Source organism: Procambarus clarkii, chromosome 70, assembly GCF_040958095.1.
Source record: "Procambarus clarkii isolate CNS0578487 chromosome 70, FALCON_Pclarkii_2.0, whole genome shotgun sequence".
Taxonomy (NCBI): Eukaryota; Metazoa; Arthropoda; class Malacostraca; order Decapoda; family Cambaridae; genus Procambarus; species Procambarus clarkii.
The window spans coordinates 6148478-6156339 of NC_091219.1; the positions used below are offsets into that span (position 1 = coordinate 6148478).

The 7862-nt window shown below is 36.7% G+C and overlaps 1 long non-coding RNA gene across 1 annotated transcript in view; it reads left to right on the forward strand.

Moving 5' to 3' along the window:
* The first annotated feature begins 1615 nt into the window (after nt 1-1615).
* Nucleotides 1616-7862, forward strand: part of LOC138356161 (uncharacterized) — an 8036-nt gene continuing 1789 nt past the window's right edge. The window contains exons 1-3 of the long non-coding RNA XR_011224226.1: nt 1616-1649; nt 2408-2485; nt 5530-5636. This is a non-coding gene — a long non-coding RNA (uncharacterized lncRNA). The remainder of the gene's footprint in view (nt 1650-2407; nt 2486-5529; nt 5637-7862) is intronic.

A 7862-nucleotide genomic window follows, 5' to 3' on the forward strand; every position in this document is an offset into this window, starting at 1 on the left:
TGTATGATATGTATGATAGATGGAATTACTAGTTCCAGTTTCTAGGCAGGCGATGAGTACTCACAATAACCTTAATTAAGCGTCAAAACAAAAATGTGTATACTCTTTTTACTCTCCTGACCTTAGTTCTCGAGCTATGTATTTCATTTTGGTACCAACGTGTTCGCAATAACATTCTCTAGAAGAAAATCAGCAAAAACGGTCACCAAAAGTTATATGAATACCAGCACCCAATAAATACCTACGTAGATGACTCGCCGTGAGTGCCCAAGAGCAACAAAATGTTTTTACTCTTGGGATTGTTATCACTTCCACACTTGTCCTACAGCGTTAATTTTGGTATCAATGTACTCGCAATGAAATTCCCAACACGGTGATATGAATATAAACGTAGAATAATGGTCGCTGCCCACCCGCAAGAGTGTGGGAAGTGGCGGAACTGTTACCCAGTATTGGTGACAAGACGACACATAGGCGATACAGTGCTTTGAAAGTTTATAATTATATCACTGTCCTGACATTATTATTGTATGTACGTCATTCATTTTTGTGCCAATGTTTTCGCAATAGAATGTTCTATGAGCCCGTAGGTAAAAAAGAGCAACAAAGCGTAAGATAGAATAGCACCATATATAAAACAACGCTGGTACATATCAGTGAGCGTCAAACACACACGAAATGTGTGTGTTTGATGGTGGTCAAACGATGTTTGATGTGTTTGATCAGGTGATGTCCTGATCCGCATAATTAAAGTATGAATTATGTTGAGAAAAAATAAGAAAAAAGGGAAAAAACAGGGGTGGGAGAAACATGACAGAAAAAGAGTAAAAATACAATTTGGTCAACAAAACAGCATTGTTTAAAATAAAAGATATGGATTGACATTTTGGGGGTTAGGTTGGTAGGTTACATTGAGTTAATTAGGTAGTACTTAGTGTTTATCTGTTATAGATAGGAGCTGCCTGGTATGGGCCAATAGGCCTTCTGCAGTTACCTTTGTTTTTATGTTTTTGCCCTGTAACCTAAATGGTTAGAGAGGCACATATATGGGCTTAGGGACTGAACCCCACACTACATTTAGCTAAGCTGGTTACAATCTTGATGATATAGTTACAAAATTCTGTATAAGTCGTCACATTATCAATGGGTTCGAGATCAACCACAATTTCCTGAATAGATATAACAAAGGGGATATTAATAGGGTATTAAAATTGTCAACACAAGATAGAACACGAAACAATGGGTATAAATTGGATAAGTTTAGATTTAGGAAAGACTTGGGTAAATACAGGTAAATAAATACAAATTTATAAATAAATCTATAAATCCAACATTATGTTTGTAAATCAACTATGTATGTATGAAAAAAAATGACTAATACGTTCGGCGAATGACTTTGACTTCAACTTCACTTTGACTTCGTTCATGTCATCGTATTTTCCGTAATATATAAAGGTTATGACAATGCAATTATATTATTGTGTGCAAATAAGTTTGAAATTTCATGTACCCTAAAAATATTAAAATAAAGAATAAGAATAATTAAATAATTGTTGTAGTAAATTGTCACACGTTCATCATACGCAAACGAACACACAGTTTGGAGCGTCAGTACAAGACCGCCGCCATTTTAAAACACGGCTTCGAATGTAAGTAATGTTTTTCTCGTACTAACACTGTGTTATACAATAGATTTGGTCTTGAATTCACAAATTTAGTTGTTACATCTGACAGAGTATGTTAGACGGTGTAATGCTGGTCCATGTTAACGTATTTGTGGGCTTGGTTGGTTTAAATGTGGAGGCGAGGCCTGGCAGTGCTGGTGTATGTGGAGGCGAGGCGAGGCCTGGCAGTGCTGGTGTATGTGGAGGCGAGGCCTGGCTGTGCTAGTGTGTATGTGGAGGCGAGGCCTGGCTGTGCTAGTGTGTATGTGGAGGCGAGGCATGTACAACACTCCCCAATAGGAAGAAAACCCACTGGGTTCTAGGCTAGGTTAGGCTTATCTGTAATAATTGAATTAAGCCTAGCAAAGCCTAGAACCTAGTTCAGTAATTTAAAAAATGTTGTAACTTGAAAAATGCCATTCAATACATTACACAATTTAAATATTTTCAGGCAATCAACACAACCCTCATGTTGGCTAACCCTCTCTCATGTTGGTCAATAATTTAATTATTTTTTTATGGAGTAATTTTTGCTGTTGAAATGTAGTCTTTTTGAGACTACATTTCAAATGTAGTGTGTGTGGAGGCGTGTATGTTAGGTATTACCTAATATACACGGTGTAATATATCTATCTGTGTGAAATAGATTAAATCCATTTATTTGATATTCAGCTAATAGTTCTGTATTTTCTACATTCATCCATGTTTTGGTAAGTGCAATAATATGTATTGTTTCATTGCAGATTAGAGATTCAAGATAGTTCTAGATTTCCGAAGTACTGAAACGCGCGCCATACAGGCTTGGTGGATCTAGGTGCAAGGTAAAATTATTTACATTTACTTTTGTATTTATGTTTTGTATTTATATGCATATATGCATTTATATGCATTATTCTATAGAATAATAGATCTCGTAATAATTTTGCAAAAATAGTGGCATTTACTATTTTTAAAAGATTATTAAAAAATTTACTGATATGGTGCATTCGGAAGGGCGAAGAGGGAGAACGGCCTGTTGACATAGCTCGGGTGCAGGGGGGGGGGGTTGTGTAAAAGCCTGGTTTGTGCCTCGGAGAGGCTATGGGATCCAGTAAGTTCAGTAGAACTTCGGTTTCAACCCTTTTACCCTGTTGTAGCTCAGTCGATTAAGGCAGTGTCTGGGATGCTCCCGGACGCAGGTTCGAATCCTCGTCACGGCCCTTGTGGATTTGTTCATTTGATGCATCACGTTATTGTGATCTGTGTGTGTAATTCTTCACTTGCTACAGCAACAGGAATGTGTGTGTATGTATTTGTGTTGTTGAATATGACCGAAAGTGTAAGATTAATGATTCTAACACAAATCGTCTGAATATTTGTTTTTCTTCACTGTCGAGAGTAGTTAAAAAAATTTACTCGAGTTTATTTTCACACTTTATTTATGGTCCTTAAGTCCCTCTCCTTAATGCTGCTGCTGTTTCTCGCATCTTTGCATCGCTTGTATGTTTGGGGGTTTGGCCTCTTGCTATATATTGATTCCATTTGTGTGTGTTTGGGTCTCAGGCCCTCTCGCAATTTCTGTTGAACAAACCCCTTTTCCTAGTTCTGCATCTCTCCTTTGGTACAAATTTTGTTGTGCTTTTATCATATATTTCACAAAACTTGACATACATTTCATTTACTTCATGTCCTATCAGCAAGTGTTTGTCAAATTCTTTAAGGAAAGTTTATCATCCTGATTGCAGATCTCTAGCGATATTATGTCAACTTCTTGTGGATTCGCAATCATTATTTAATTTACCTTTAGGTGTTCTTTCACCAGCACAGCAACACTGTACCTCTCCCAACCAGTTTAAGATAAAAACTAAGTACTAACTAATTAACTCAATGTAACCTACCTTACCCCCAAAATGACAACCCATGTCTTCTATTTTAAACAATGCTGTTTTGTTGACCAAATTGTATTTTTGTTTTTTTCTGCAATGTTTCCCCCCCCCCCCCACCACTCTACCACCACATTGAGTTTAGTAGCTCTGTGCACGTCAGGTGCTGTTTAATATACAGACCTACTCCTCCATTTGACCTAGTTTCTCTATCACATCTATATCACTTTGTGCTTTAGCCCTGGTGGAGCTTGGTCCACCAGGCTGTTGTTTGGAGTGGCCCGCAGATCCACATACAGTCTGCATATGATATACAGTCTGTTGATCAATTAAACTACAGTAGTTAGTTTTTATCATCCGAATGCACCAATATGTGTTCATTCTTCCCAGATGAAGGAACTAGGTAATATTCATCATCTGAATGCACCATCTGATGCTTTAACACTCATGATACACGAGAGGTTTAAAAAACTTTTAAAACTTTTAAAACTTTTTGACCTATGTATTTAAAAGCAATTCTAAAGTTAAAAAGTGTAGCATAGGCCCCTCGCAGAATGTTCTTAATATGATCCTCAGGTTATAGTTTTCTATCTAAAACCACCCCTAGATCTCTTTCTTGATCAGAATTCTTTATAGATCTCAGTGGCTCGATCATAGAAACTGCTCTAAATCCTTGTTGGCCTGGATTGTGGAGGTCATTGGTCTCTATAAAACTAGTAATCTGACTCCTGATCACTCTCAAATAATTTTATTATGTGGGATGTTAGTGCAACTGGTCTATAATTCTTTGCCAATGCTTGTGTTGTGTTGTGTTGTTTTGGTAGTGATGTGCAATGTGTTGTTTTGGTAGTGATTCGTCCAGTTCTGGTAGTAGTGCGGTTGTTGTGTAGTGTAGTACTTGTGTGCTTGTTAATGACTTGTATTCCAGTCTTGTGGGTATCTCCTTTCCCCTACGGGCCAACTGCTTTGTTCTTACCTAGCATTTTGCTTTGTTTGGGTATGAATGTTTGTGTGCCGTATATTTTGCAAAATTTGCCATATATCTCATTATTTACTCCTCTGCCTAGCAACAAGTCTGTCTAATTATACTCATTAACTGTTTTTCAAAGTTCCCCATAGTGTCCTTTATTGAAATCGAGTTCATGAACCGTTTCAATGTTCTTATTTTCTTCTAGATTATATCTTAAAGTATATTTAAATGTTATTGTTATTATTGTTATTAAATGTTATTGTGACATTGCATTGCAATTGAGCTATGTTGTTTACCATACCGTTCATTTCGTGAGTATAAGTATAGATGCCACACTTGTGACAGGTAAAACCATGCCTTTTTTGAAAAACAGCACCGTCTGTTGCACGTAAGAGCAACCCACACTATATTATGTTGCGATATTATTTCAATATTTCCGATTGTATTGATAATTTGAATTTTCATAGATTTCAATTTATTTTCATTTCGATTTAATAATTTTGTGTGACATTGCATTGAAATTGAGCTGTGTTGTTTACCATACTGTTCATTTCATGAGTATAGTTTATTTTTTTATTTTTTTCATTTCATTTTTTTAGCTGTTCTTATTTTTCAGTGATGGGAATATCAGATCATTTGATGTTCCCAATTTTCTGATGGAAGCATCAGACCATTATAGAATGCATCGGATGAGGTAGTTTGGAATGGTGGGGAGGACGAGAGGGGGGTATGGTGGGGAAGACGAGGGGACAGAGGAGAGGGTAATGGTGGGGAGGACGAGGGGACTGGGGAGTTGGGGATGGTGGGGACAGGGGAATGCTGGGGAGGACAAAGGGACAGGTGAATGGGAGATGGTGGGGGAGGAAGAAGGACAGGGGAGGGGAAAATGGTAAGGAGGACGATGGGACAGGGAAGTGGGAATAGTGGGGATGATGTGGGGACAGGGAAGTGGGAAGGACGAGAGGACTGTGGAATGGGGAATAGCAAAGTGAATTATAATTATATATATTAATTAATTCTTATAAATTTCCAGAAGCCTGTATCAACACCCACACTAATGCAACTGAAAGAGATGTTGAGACAAGTATTGCTGATATGTTGAAGAACGCCCCAAACAAACTCGGTGGAAACAGATACAAGGTAAAGTTTGCCAATTTGCTGTAGTCTAATTCAATTTCTTTTTAGTAATCTTCGAGAACATTTATGCTATGAATAAGATAAAATAATGTAACTGATTTTGATTTATTTACTATTTATTATTTATTTACCGTTATTAGTATAATAGATCTCGTAATAATTTTGCAAAAATAATGGCATTTACTATTTTAAAAAGCTCGGGTGCAGGGGGGGGGGTTATGTAAAAGCCTGGTTTGTGCCTCGGAGAGGCTATGGGATCCAGTAAGATCGTCCTTCCTTTCCTCCCTAGAATCTGGATGTAGCAGGTGCTCAATTGTCAAAAGTGAAAAATTGGTTTTGTCTTCCGAATGCACCATTTGTGTAAATTTGCTAATAATCTTTTAAAAATAGTAAATGCCATTATTTTTGCAAAATTATTACGAGATCTATTATACTAATAACGGTTTGATAAAATACAGTAGACTGCCTACTGGATAATAGTTCCAGTCCACCTGTAGACAGGGATCTCACATCAGCTTGTATATTATACAAGGATAAGATTTGATTTACTTTTGTATTTATATGCATATATGCATTTATATGCATTATTCTCTAGAATAATAGATCTCGTAATAATTTTGCAAAAATAGTGGCATTTACTATTTTAAAAAGCTCGGGTGCAGGGGGGGGGGGTTTGTGTAAAAGCCTGGTTTGTGCCTCGGAGAGGCTATGGGATCCAGTAAGATCGTCCTTCCTTTCCTCCCTAGAATCTGGATGTAGCAGGTGCTCAATTGTCAAAAGTGAAAAATTGGTTTTGTCTTCCGAATGCACCATTTGTGTAAATTTGCTAATAATCTTTTAAAAATAGTAAATGCCATTATTTTTGCAAAATTATTACGAGATCTATTATACTAATAACGGTTTGATAAAATACAGTAGACTGCCTACTGGATAATAGTTCCAGTCCACCTGTAGACAGGGATCTCACATCAGCTTGTATATTATACAAGGATAAGATTTGATTTACTTTTGTATTTATATGCATATATGCATTTATATGCATTATTCTCTAGAATAATAGATCTCGTAATAATTTTGCAAAAATAGTGGCATTTACTATTTTAAAAAGCTCGGGTGCAGGGGGGGGGGTTTGTGTAAAAGCCTGGTTTGTGCCTCGGAGAGGCTATGGGATCCAGTAAGATCGTCCTTCCTTTCCTCCCTAGAATCTGGATGTAGCAGGTGCTCAATTGTCAAAAGTGAAAAATTGGTTTTGTCTTCCGAATGCACCATTTGTGTAAATTTGCTAATAATCTTTTAAAAATAGTAAATGCCATTATTTTTGCAAAATTATTACGAGATCTATTATACTAATAACGGTTTGATAAAATACAGTAGACTGCCTACTGGATAATAGTTCCAGTCCACCTGTAGACAGGGATCTCACATCAGCTTGTATATTATACAAGGATAAGATTTGATTTACTTTTGTATTTATATGCATATATGCATTTATATGCATTATTCTCTAGAATAATAGATCTCGTAATAATTTTGCAAAAATAGTGGCATTTACTATTTTAAAAAGCTCGGGTGCAGGGGGGGGGGGTTTGTGTAAAAGCCTGGTTTGTGCCTCGGAGAGGCTATGGGATCCAGTAAGATCGTCCTTCCTTTCCTCCCTAGAATCTGGATGTAGCAGGTGCTCAATTGTCAAAAGTGAAAAATTGGTTTTGTCTTCCGAATGCACCATTTGTGTAAATTTGCTAATAATCTTTTAAAAATAGTAAATGCCATTATTTTTGCAAAATTATTACGAGATCTATTATACTAATAACGGTTTGATAAAATACAGTAGACTGCCTACTGGATAATAGTTCCAGTCCACCTGTAGACAGGGATCTCACATCAGCTTGTATATTATACAAGGATAAGATTTGATTTACTTTTGTATTTATATGCATATATGCATTTATATGCATTATTCTCTAGAATAATAGATCTCGTAATAATTTTGCAAAAATAGTGGCATTTACTATTTTAAAAAGCTCGGGTGCAGGGGGGGGGGGGGGTTTGTGTAAAAGCCTGGTTTGTGCCTCGGAGAGGCTATGGGATCCAGTAAGATCGTCCTTCCTTTCCTCCCTAGAATCTGGATGTAGCAGGTGCTCAATTGTCAAAAGTGAAAAATTGGTTTTGTCTTCCGAATGCACCATTTGTGTAAATTTGCTAATAATCTTTTAAAAATAGTAAATGCCA